At 38.2% G+C, this 13,192-nt stretch overlaps 1 non-coding gene across 1 annotated transcript; it reads left to right on the top strand.

Moving 5' to 3' along the window:
- The first annotated feature begins 12,569 nt into the window (after positions 1-12,569).
- Positions 12,570-12,676, top strand: LOC141682145 (small nucleolar RNA R71). The gene has a single exon (XR_012559547.1). It is a non-coding gene; the product is annotated as a small nucleolar RNA R71 (small nucleolar RNA).
- The last annotated feature ends 516 nt before the right edge of the window (positions 12,677-13,192 follow it).

Consider the following 13,192-nt stretch of genomic DNA (forward strand, 5'->3'; position numbering starts at 1 on the left):
ATAATATTTTTATTTAACTTGAATTTTGTTTCACATTTTTTATTCCGCATTTAATTCGATTATTCGGTACTGTTTGTATTCAACCCCCCCTTTTACAAACTCATTGGGACCCAACAATTGGTATCAGAGCCTTCTGATTAACGAACAAATCAAGATCCTAGACTTTTGTGATTTTTCAACTCCTTGAATTTTTATTTATTCAAAAATTCATAATGACTTCACATAAAGTTGGAACCGTTAAAATTCCACAATTTGATAAAGAGAATTATATCATGTGGAAGAAGAAGATGCTATTATTTTTACAAGTTGCAAATCCCAAATATTCAAACTTGTTAAAGAAGGGTATAAAAACTCCGATGGTTATTGAACCGGAGGTAATAATAGATGGTGTGGTGACTACTGAAGCTAGAACCTATCCAAAAGAGCCTGAAGATTTTACTCCTGCTGAGAAGGAAGAAGCCCCTTGATCCCTTGATGAACAGACATGTGATGAACTGTAAAAATTCCAAACACATGTGGGAAACTATTGAGGTGATTAATGAAGGCACAGAGGAAGTTAGGGAGAACAAGTTGGAAATCCTAACCTCTGAATATGAACATTTCAAATCAAATCCAGGAGAAGGAATTACTGAAGTGTTTGAGAGGTACAATGCGTTGATCAACAACCTGAACATCAATGGAAAGTATTATTCAATCAGGGAGGTCAACAAAAAGTTCCTTTTAACACTGCCAGCTCATCTTGAACATAGAATCACTGCCATTAGAGAAGCTAGAGATCTGAGTGAGATTTCTTTGGACAGGCTCTATGGAGTGTTAAAAACCTATGAGTTGGAGCAGATTCAACAGAAGGAAGTCTACGGGAAGGATAGAATGGTCAGCACATCTACTGCACTTGTAGCTGAAGGTCAACAACAACAACAATCTCAACAGTTAGAAAGAATGGTACAGTTTTCCAAGGGTGAGGAAAATGAGTTAGTAGCAGAATATGATCCTCCTACTACAAATCAATCTAGTGATGATTTTTATTCCTTGGAAGAGCTGGAGCAATTGGAAGATGAATCAATGGCCCAAATTGTCAAGAGATTCTCCCATGTCAGATTCAGGAGGAATCCCAAGCTTAAGTACAAGTCCAACTACAACAAATTCCAGAAAGGTGGATCTTCATCCTCTAACACCAGCAGTGGTGGGTACAAAACAGGGATGGTTGATCGAAGCACCATTAGATGCTATAACTGCAATGAGTTGGGACACTTTGCCACAGAATGTAGAAAGCCAAAGCAAGTAAGAAAGAACTCTGAAAGGGCTTATCTGGCAAAGGGAAGAAGCTGGGATGATACTGACAGTGAAGATGAAGATGAAGGAAATCTTGTTCTTATGGCTATTGATGGAAAAGCTTCATCGTCAAGAATAGAGGTAAAACTTTCTGATGCTGAAATGGTTTATCATCTAAGAGGTAACTTAGATTGTGCACGTCGTGATAATGAACTGTTAAGTTTACAGATCACAGACCTTGAGAAAGAGGTCAATGAATTAAGACTTGTGCACATTAATCAAGACAAATTAAAAGAACATGTATCTTTTCTAGAGAATAGAGTTGACTGTTATAGAAAACTCGAAACTATTCTCAAAGACAAGATCACCGGTCTTGAGACTAAGGTTAGAGCCTACTTCAATTCTTGTTCGAAGGTTAAAGAGTTCTACAGTAAGCAAGCTGTTAATCAAACATCTGGAATAGGTTATGATTACAATGCTGCTATTGGAGAATTAGGCATAAACTCCCCTCCTCATGTATGTGCTAAAGGGAGGGAAGTACCACATGTGCTTAAGGGTGTTGATGAACCCCTCTATAAAGCATCAATTGCTGAACCATTTGATGCGACCTCTTCTGTTATTCAAGAAGAAATACGTGCTGAAGATCTTGCTAATGAGAAGGTTGTTTCCAAGTCAAGTGTGTCGAAAGTTCCAGTCAAAGTTGTGAAAGCAACTGAGACTAACTCAGACACACATGAGTTGGATAACAAAAATGCCATGTCTACCATGCATAAATTGCCTGCTGTTAATCACTCTCATAAAGCATGTGGTGTTTCTAATTGTATGTCTTGTGCTTTTAATATGATGTATGCTTATTTTAATGGTAAGCATGTGTCTAATGATAAGACTACTCCTCGTCAGCATGTGAATAACAAGAAGCATGATAGGTCTAAGACTGCCAGTCCTTCTAAGGCTAGAAAGGAGACATTTGTGCCTAAGCTTAAACAGAAATTTGTTAAGGCTGTTTACAAGGTCAAATGTTCAGTCATTGAGAAAGTTGAGACCATTAAAATTAAAAATGTTGTTTTGCCTGACAAAGGACAGTTCTACAAGTATGTCGGGCCCAACCAAGTTTGGGTTCCGAAGAAGGTCTAATCCATTTGAAGTGCAGGGCATTAAACATGTGTAACCGGTAGTGTGGATTCTTGACAGTGAATCATCAAGACATATGACCGGAGATAGAGCCCTGCTATCAAATGAGGATTGAGAAAGCTGGCCCCCTGGTTACCTTTGGAGATAACAGCAAAGGTTTATCTGAGGGATATGGCTGTTTGCAAGCTGGGAATGTTATCATTGTAATTTTGTATATTGTGCTAGGTTATTATCAGGAAGCAGTATCTAACATATAGCACCAGTGACGAGACTTGGGAATATTACGACATATCAAGCACCTGCTGCACATTACACTTGGAATTGTACTCTAGTAAGATGTGTACAAGTGTACTTCTGGTTGGTGAGTTAAAAGAGGAAGTCAGTGCACCACAGTTCATGGACTTTGCAGCTGCAGATCTATTGGACTATGCAATCTCTTCTTCACAATCTCACTTTAGGTTGATATGAACTAGTATACTGCTCAAGCAATCGTCAAGGACATGGTATGGCACTCTAACAGAAGTTGTAATTTTATATGAACTAGTAGAGTCGTCATATTTATAACTATTTTATCACTAAGCACAATCATATTGTTTTATATGTGCAGTGGTATATTGGTTATGCAACATAATAATTAGTATCTAAAGTACTTGACAAGTATCGGTCAATGATATCTTGTTAACATTATGTTGCAGATATTTGTAAGCTTTTGATATGAATGAGAATTACTTAGACTTTACCCTAAGTGATCAATGTTTTATCAAAAACTCATTCATATTGAAAAACAAAATCAAACTTCTTTCTACATTAGTGATTTCTTATTTCATGTAAAATCTTTTGAAATCACTATTGTAAATCATTTTCTCTCTATTACCATATGTTCTGTGTTACAAGTTCAGTCTCCAATGACTTTCTTTCATTGACAGTCATGAGGTTGAAAACCCACAACATCTATCCCAGACTGTAAAGACAAACACAAAAACAGAACCAACCAACACTCTCTTACCACTAAATGTAGTATGAATGAGCGTGAGGGAGATAGTGCCTAGTGCACCACATAAGGAAGGTTCTGTAGTCAACCCAGTGGCTCTGTCTCATATATAGATGAGTAGTATTTAAACCGAGACAACTGCTAGCCCCCATACATCTTCTCAAAAAGATGTAATGGCTGAAAAGGCACAAAAATAGTTACTAGATTCATTCTCTCAACAGGGTGAGTCTATTGAATTTTGCCTGTCGGCCAAGGTATCCGATGTAGTGTCACCACTTCAAATATAATCAATTCTTGATGCACAAGGAGAGGTTACACACACAAAGGATGAGTTGACGGAAACAAGAGTTTCGACCATTTTAAGGTCAGATTCGATTGTTCAAGGTTCGTTAGTGGACCAATTGCCTTTACAGGTGTTAGGAGAGGATACTGATCCAAAAGCCATATGTCAGTGGTCAGTGTCTACCTCCCCAGGCTTAAATCCCCTGGATGCATCTGCGGATAGTGGATCTGACATAGGCACAGATCGGCAACTTGTTGACAATGATTCAGATATTACCTGATGAGTCACAAGGAAATGTCTTCACAGACATTAGAAGGGAACCTTGATCTTTATGCTAAATTCTTTGGATCATTGTTTACCTTCCCAGAATTCAAATCTGGAACCCTAAAAGGGAAACTAGCAACTTGTAAATTATGACTCAGATTCATCTGACGAGTTTAACAAGGATGGGGATTTGTGAACTCCCATTGCACCACCTGTGACCTCCTTAAGGATGGCTAAGGTGATTTTCCTTGCAGGTACAGCTGGATTATGGAGCTATGAGAGAAGAGTGATACACTTGTGAGAATGAGTGTAAACACGAGTGGAGAGAAGAGTGAAACACATGTGAGGTACACTAAAACACATTGGGACCTAACAATTCACACACTCACAGTGAGGAAGAAAGAGAAACTACTTGTTATTTCTTTTCCAACCAAGTGAAATATGAGAACTCCTTCAGACGACGGCATGCATTCCTTCTTTAAGGGGGAGATAAAAGCTTAAGTAATAGTTTGGAGGATTCCTCAACTAAGAGGGAGAAATAGCAGGGAGGAAGAAAAAGATCCTAAAAGATCCTATATGTACACTACACCACACCATTTTTGTTTGTAACTACGGATCCTATTGTACGGGAGAGGTGGTAAACACAAGGTGATTTCCTAGTAAGGGAAGAAGCTGTTAGGGGAGTACCATTGGTTTTTATCTGCGGATCCTATTGTACGGGAGAGGTGGTAAATGAAGGTGATCTTCTTTAATCAGTTGATTCTCATAGGGGGAGAAGCAAGAGAGATATGGGCTTCTCAACAGGAAATGTGGTTGTACAAATGAAGATGGAACTACTTGAAGATATGTTCAGTCTAGAGGAACATCTACTTGGAATCTGGAAAATGTTAAATCTAGTCCAGAACTTTTCTACTATTTACTTTGCATTTCTGTTTATATCTTTTTCTTATTTGTTAGTTGAGTTATCCTCTAGGTATTTGTGTGTTATTGTCTAACAAACAAATAGGGGGAGATTGTAAGTCATATGTCATAGCCTATTTGTATATTCGAGGATTCAACTCAACTCAAATAAGAATGTAATAAGTAAATAGTGGATCGACCGTCAGAGAGATCTCGCAAAGTAATATCTGTCAAAGGATTCAGAAACAAGGTTCATCTACAGACTTGAGGAGTTAATTCACTGGAAGAAGTTCAAGAAGTTGATCATGCCTCAGTGATATAAATCAAGATCGTGGATTTAATCAAGTGACAGAGATCTCGTCAGAGTATCATTAATTACAAGGATTTAATCTGAAGAAAATCAGAGTATCAAAGTCAACACATGAAGAAACGTCACGGAAGTTAGTCACTCATGAACCAGACAGTACATCGAGTGTCAACGTTGAAGTGGTGGAATTGATTCACAATTTTCAGTGATTTTCAGAAGATTTGCAGAAGAATGGTTGCTGCTCAAGACTAGAATTAATTCTCTATTAATTAATTAAGTCATCTAATTTAATTAAGAAAATAAATTATATCTGCGAAGAATAATTTATTTATTAATTGAATTAATTGATTAATTAATTCTGAATTAATTTTAGGAATTTTCAGAATTTAAATTGGATTAAAATCTGCATTAAATCAACAAGACAATTGAAAATGAACTAGCATGACAATCAGGATTGTCATACCGATTGTCATGCTAGGCCATTTTCAATAGTCTCACCGAAAGTTACACTAGGAGAAGGATTGTCTTGCTAGTTCATTCTGATTGTCATGCTAGTTCATTCTGATTGTCATGCTAGTTCATTCAGATTGTCATGCTAGTTCATTCAGATTGTCTTGCTAGTTCAATCCATTGTCCTACCGAAAGTCTTGCCAGCTATAGGATTGTCATGCCAATTCAATTCTATTCGGTTGTTGATTAAAAAGAAGCAGAGAGTCATTCAACTCAATCATCCATCCAACAGACTGAAAAAATACAAGAACAAAGAAAAAAAGCAGCCGCCTTTAAAACATTTTATTTTCTTCTCTGCTTACATCAAGATCAAAATTCTAGTTTGTTAATGTTAAATCCAAACCACTAGAATTATTTATCTTGTTCTTGTGTAACAATCTAGCGGATCAAAATCCCTAGAACTTAATCTCAAATCGCGTTTAGCATTTGATTCTAATTATTGCAAAAATAGAAAAAGTTCATGTCGAATTTATTCTAGATTTGTGATAATTGATTTGAGATTAATTCCTTGTAATCGATACAGTTGTTGTAACACCTTTCAAGTTTAATAATATTTTTATTTAACTTGAATTTTGTTTCACATTTTTTATTCCGCATTTAATTCGATTATTCGGTACTGTTTGTATTCAACCCCCCCTTTTACAAACTCATTGGGACCCAACAATTGGTATCAGAGCCTTCTGATTAACGAACAAATCAAGATCCTAGACTTTTGTGATTTTTCAACTCCTTGAATTTTTATTTATTCAAAAATTCATAATGACTTCACATAAAGTTGGAACCGTTAAAATTCCACAATTTGATAAAGAGAATTATATCATGTGGAAGAAGAAAATGCTATTATTTTTACAAGTTGCAAATCCCAAATATTCAAACTTGTTAAAGAAGGGTATAAAAACTCCGATGGTTATTGAACCGGAGGTAATAATAGATGGTGTGGTGACTACTGAAGCTAGAACCTATCCAAAAGAGCCTGAAGGTTTTACTCCTGCTAAATTTCCACTGGTTCCAACTCGATTACGTGGTTAGAATCTGCATTATACTTATTCAAAAGAGATATGTGGAACACATTATAGAGATGTTACATCTGCGGAGGTAACGCTAACTCGTAAGCTACTTTTCAACTCGCTTTAACACTTCGAATGGTCCAATATATTTGGGACTCAACTTTCCTTTCTTTCCAAATATGGATAAGCCTTTCCATGGAGATATCTTTATCAACGCTTTGTCTCTGGGTTCGAATAACATATCCTTTCGATTCTGGTCAGCATACTTTCGTTGTCGATCTTGGGCAGCTACCATCTTTTTGCGAATCAATTCCATTTTCTCTTTCGTTTGTTGAACTACTTCTTGGCCCAACAGCTTACGCTCACCGGCTTCATCCCAATACGTAGGAGATCTACATTTCCTTCCATACAATGCTTCGTACGGTGGCATGCCAATACTCGCCTGATAATTGTTATTATAGGAAAATTCAATCAGCAGCAAATGATCATCCTAATTTCCTTTTAAATCCAATGCACAGGTTCTCAACATGTCTTTGATTGTTTGAATAGCCCTTTCGCTTTGTCCGTCTGTCTATAGATGGCAGGCGGTGCTCATTTTCAATTTTATACCCAAATGATCATGAAATTGTCGCCAAAATCTTTAGTTAAACCTTGGATCTCTATCAGACACGATAGTTACTGGTACTCCATAACGTATCATTATTTCGCCCAGATACAACTTGATTTTTAATGAGAATCTTTCGTTGATTGGCAAAAAATGCGCCGACTTTGCCTGTCAATTGATAATCACCCAAATCGCATCATAATTAGCCTTGGTCTTTGGTAATCCTACCACGAAATCCATCACGATATGTTCCCACTTCCATTTAGGTATATCTAGTGGCTGAAGCAATCCTCTTGGTCGTTGATGTCCCGCCTTTACTCTTTGACACATATAGCACTTTCTTATCTATTCTGCAATTTTCTTTTTCATATTCGGCCACTAATAGTTCTCTTTCAGATCCTTGTATATTTTTGTACTTACAGGATGAATCGAAAATCTCGAATTATGCGCTTCGTGTAAAATATCGTGCTTCATGTTAGGGCGAAAACACGCGCTAATATTCACGCAAGTATACGCGTTCGCAAGTAGTATAAGATATAAATCAGATTCGTTCCCACAGAGACTGGTTTAGGTTAAGTTCAATTAATGCACCTATACAACAATATATGGTTATTGCTCAATGCTAAGACAAATAACAAATTGGGTTTTTATTAAACTAAGAGATTATACTAAATAACATTAACTAAGAGAATTGAAGTTGAATTACTATATATGACAAACATGAGATCCTAACTTCATTACTACTTCATTCAATAGCCTTCTCGTTCTTAACCTTAGCATGTGATGGTGAGGACACTAATCAGATAACACGAAACTGATAAACGCCAACTTTCGTTGCACGAGTACCATTCTACCAGACATCCACAAAAGAGATAGAAGCTGAATAGGCACCAATTATATTGAGACCCTATATGTCTATAGAATTTGACAACATAACGGTTTAAGCACAAGTTATCTATCTTGATTACATAGGGCAAGTAAAACGGTTAGAGTTACCTACGAATCATACATACACGTACATGAACCTATGCTAGCATGGCAAGTTCTAAACCTCTATATTCACTGTCGCTTTAATAGAGATTAACACGCTATCTTATATGTTAGCTACGCACATAAGACGAATAAGCACAACCAATACTAGGATATCAATCAATCACCCCACACCAAGATATCGAAACAATTAACTATTGAAATTCATAAGTAAATCCGCTAGAATCCCATGACAACGATTAGCCCATAATCGAACTCATCGTCACCATGGGTTCCAATGAAAGCATGGTATAAACAAGGTCTTAATAAACTAAATAATAATCAAAGTACGAATAAACGAGATCTAGGTTCAACAAGAACGAAAACGAGCATCCAAAGTTACAACTAATTCAAAGAATCACAAGTTGAAAATAAGATCTTCTTTTTCGGAGTTGTTCTGTGCTTCTAGGTCTTCTCCTTGGTATCCCAATCTTCCCGGATGATGAAAACCCTTTTTTTAAGTATATATACGCCCCTAGTGGACCTGGACCCTTAAAATCGTCAAATTCTACTCAAAAAAGGCTTTTTCAGCGAAATCAGCGACCAGCCGCTTCCTGAGCGGCCGCTCAGCTCTCCTGAGCGGGCGCTCAGCTCTGAGCGGGCGCTCAGCTACTGACTGGGAAAAATATTCTGATGAATCTTGTTTTGGCCATAACTTGAGTTCTACTCGTCAGAATTAGGCGATTCAACTACCCATGTGAAGCTATTGAGATTCTCTACAACTTGACAATGGCCTTGGCTTCTAATTCTGATCACTTTTAATCATATTTCCTTTAAAAGCTCTTTTCTTCATTTAACTGATACCTGAAATGCATTAACACAAAAACACATCAAAATACCAACAACTTGAGTCCAAAACACCAATTTAAGCTTGTAATAAAGCGTTCCAAGTGGATATAAAATCCACTTATCACACCCCCAAACTTGAATCGATGCTTGTCCTCAAGCATAAACAGACTCAAAACTACAAAATAAACCTAATGCATGAATGCAACTACGTGAATGCACTAAATAACAATGCAATCGATCCCCTCAGAATAACCATAACCAAATGAATAAACTAATGCCTCTAAAAATGCAATGACTTTAAACATAGTTCAAATAAATCCCACAAACCAACTCACAAACCAGAAACGTGCGTGTGTGGATGCTTAACAGATATACTCTCGATACTAGATCAATAACCATAACTTATCTATCATCGAAACAATCAAAAGTTTATAAACAGAATAGACAATAAACGCATTATGACTCACAACACCTCCTTTCTACTAGAGTTATACAAGGATTCACACTATTATTGAACACATAACAAAGATGCTTATTTGATCGTGCAATGAATGAGGTCCCAGAAGACTTATACAATAATACCCATGTAGCGAGCGTTAGGTTAGCGGATCCCAGACTATAAAAGCCTTAGGTCACTAGGCACAAAGTCCCCTAGAACTTAATAACTCGAGTATTAAAGAGCTCACTCTTGATCAATTATGCATAAACACATACTTTTTTCTTTCTTTTTTTTCTTTTTTTTTCTCTTTTCTTTTTCTTTTTTTTTCAACAATTTCTGAATGAGTGCGTTTCGCTCCATCTCATTCAACCCTAGACTACTCATAAAAATATGAGCCGACTACTAGCCATTTGACACCTAGCCTTACAACAACTAGCAATGAAATCCAAGTTTTTCTCCAGATAAAAAAAATCAGTGTTTTTACGTCACTATGAGAATATCACAAATTCTAAATATAACCAAGTGATTAAATCTCAACAACAAACAAGTATGATCATGATCTAGATCAAAAGCAACCCTATAAGACTTTGTGAAAATATTTGTTTCTGGCATGCAAATCAATTCATTAGGACTTAAACATCCCTCTATTCGTCATCACCACACTGAACTCAACATCAACTTATCAAATATCATAGTTCATCTTAAGGGATCATGCTAAATATGCATGCAAATGCAACTATATGAAATTACATAAAAACAAACAAATATGTCCTAAATGAACAATCATACAAAAATATGAATGAACTACAACTAAACATGCAACATGAATCTATATGAATCTATATGGACACACACTACTAATCCTTACATTATCACCCCCAAACTTAAAATTTTCAATGTCCTCATTGAAGGTAATAATAAGGATTTCAGGCATACCTAGTCGTCGGAAAGATCACCCTCTTCGGGTGGAGGATCAGGTGGCCAATCAACTTCGCCACTAGTGTCTCGGAAAATAGTACCGAAAGCGTGTGTCAAATCTGCAGCAAAATGACGGTGAATGTCGTGCATGGCCTCCATACGCCTAATTACTCGCCTGTACTGCTCGTCACCAACACCAGTCCTATCAACTACCTGCTACACATGAGAAGAACCCTCTATAGGCACTGGAGAATCCGTTCGGCTACCCTCTACATCATCAAAGATATATCCCAACCCCTTGTCAGGGGGTGCACCTAAGAATGAATAACTCAAGTGATTTGGTAGTGGGTTGAGCTCAAGTGTAGGAGCATCTTCAATAGACGACTCGAGATGATCCTGAGAAATTTTCAGCTCTGCTAACCCAAGAGAATCGAATGGCACATCCAACTTCCTCTTCCACAGAGGTGCATTCAAAACCTGAATTTGCTCTACTTTAAAGCACTCCTCTTTAGCTGTGGGTAATTTTATTTCCTTGAACACATTGAAAGTGACCTTCTGATCATGAACCTTCATCATAAGCTCTCCTTTTTGCACATCGATCATAGTTCGGCCTGTAGCCAAGAATGGTCTTCCCACGATAATGGGAATCTTCTTATCTTCCTCGAAATCAAGAATTACAAAGTCAGCAGGGAAGAAGAGTTTATCCACCTTGACCAAGACATCCTCCACTATACCTCATGGATAAGCGATGGAACGGTCAGCTAGTTGCAATGATATGTATGTTGGTTTCGGCTCAGGCAGACCAAGCTTCTTGAAGATAGATAAGGGCATCAGATTGATGCTAGCTCCTAAATCACATAAACACTTGTCGAACGATAAGTTTCCGATGGTGCAAGGAATAGTGAAGCTTCCAGGATCTTTAAGCTTCGGAGGCAACTTCTGTTGCAGCACAACACTGCATTCCTCCGTTAGAGCAACGGTCTCTAAGTCATCGAGCTTCACTTTCTGAGAGAGAATACCTTTCATAAACCTCGCATAGCTAGGCATCTGTTCAAGAGCTTCAGCGAAAGGTATGTTGATATGAAGTTTCTTGAACACCTCCAGAAACTTCTCAAACTGCTTATCCGGATTTTTCTTCTGCAGCCTCTTTGGAAAAGGAGGTGGAGGATAGATCTGTTTCTCCCCTGTATTACCCTCAGGAGGAGTGTGTTCCATAGTAGTCTTCCTTGGTTCCACCTCTACTTCCTTCTGCACATCTTCTTCAGCCACAACTGCATTTTCTGAATCTTGAGATTTTTCAGGCTCTTCGACTTGCTGAATTTGGGGGCTTGCGACCTTTCCAGACCTTAAGGTGATGGCGTTCACATGTTCTTCAACTTCCCTCTTTCCTGGATTGGCTTCTGTATCACTAGGAAGCGTTCCTGGTGGTCGATTCAATAAGGCATTAGCAATTTGCCCTATTTGGTTCTCCAAAGTCTTGATAGAAACAACTTGGCTTTGGCATATAAGAGCCTGGTTTTTGCACATAAGCCTCAACTCCTCTAATTCAGATTTTTCATTCGAAGATAGACCTGCATCATGAGTTTGTTGTTGAAGTTGGAGTTGTTGCTGAAAACCAAGAGAGTTGAACAACTTATTTCCAAACGGCTGGAACGGCTGTTGCATCACATTCTGATTGTTGCTCCAGCTGAAGTTAGGATGATTCCAGTTGTCAGGATGATAAGTGTCTGGAACTGGTTGTTGCGATCTCTGAAAGTTGCTCACAAACTGAGCTGAGTCGCTAGATATAGCGCATTGCTCTGTCGCATGCGGACCTGCACACAGCTCACAAACACTAATTATCTGCTTAACACCATAGTTAGCCAGAGAATCGATCTTCATAGACAACGCCTTTAGTTGAGCAGTGATAGCCGTAGCTGTATCCACCTCAAGTACTCCTGCTACCTTGCCCTGTGGACATCTCTGGATTGGATACTGATATTCATTAGCAGCCATCAGTTCAATTAGATCATAAGCTTCCTTATAGCTCTTTGCCCATAATGCTCCGCCTGATGCTGCATCGAGCATGGGTCTGGACTGTGCTCCCAACCCATTGTAAAAACAAGTGATGATCATCCAATCAGGAATTGCATGATGAGGACACTTCCTAAGCATCTCCTTGTAGCGCTCCCAAGCTTCACTTAGCGATTCTCCCGTTTGCTGCGCAAATTGAGTAATAGCGTTTCTGATTGCAGCTGTCTTCGCCATAGGGAAGAATTTAGTAAGGAATTTCTGAGCAAGATCCTCCCAAGTAGTAATCGAACCAGCTGGTAGAGAGTGTAACCAGCTCTTAGCCTTGTCCCTCAGAGAGAATGGGAACAGTCTCAGCTTCACAGCTTCTTCGGAAACACCGTTGAACTTGAAGGTGTCGCAGATCTCAATGAAATCCCTAATGTGCGTATTGGGATCTTCCATTGGAGAACCCCCAAACTGGATTGAAGTTTGTACCCATTGAATTATGCCAGGCTTGATCTCAAAGGTATTAGCTGTGATAGCTGGCCGGATAATGCTAGATTGAATGTCATTGATCTTGGGTTGAGAAAAGTCCATCAAGGCTTTCGTTCGTGCTGCTGGATCTCCCATTGTAATGAGTACCTGAAACACAAACAAATAAACCGTGAAAGTAAAAGAATCCGAGTCAGTGAACTTTAACGACCACTGATGACAAGCACATAAACTAAAAATTAACACCGAGTCCCCGGCAGCGGC

Source organism: Apium graveolens, chromosome 8 (genome assembly GCF_009905375.1).
Source record: "Apium graveolens cultivar Ventura chromosome 8, ASM990537v1, whole genome shotgun sequence".
Lineage (NCBI taxonomy): Eukaryota > Viridiplantae > Streptophyta > Magnoliopsida > Apiales > Apiaceae > Apium > Apium graveolens.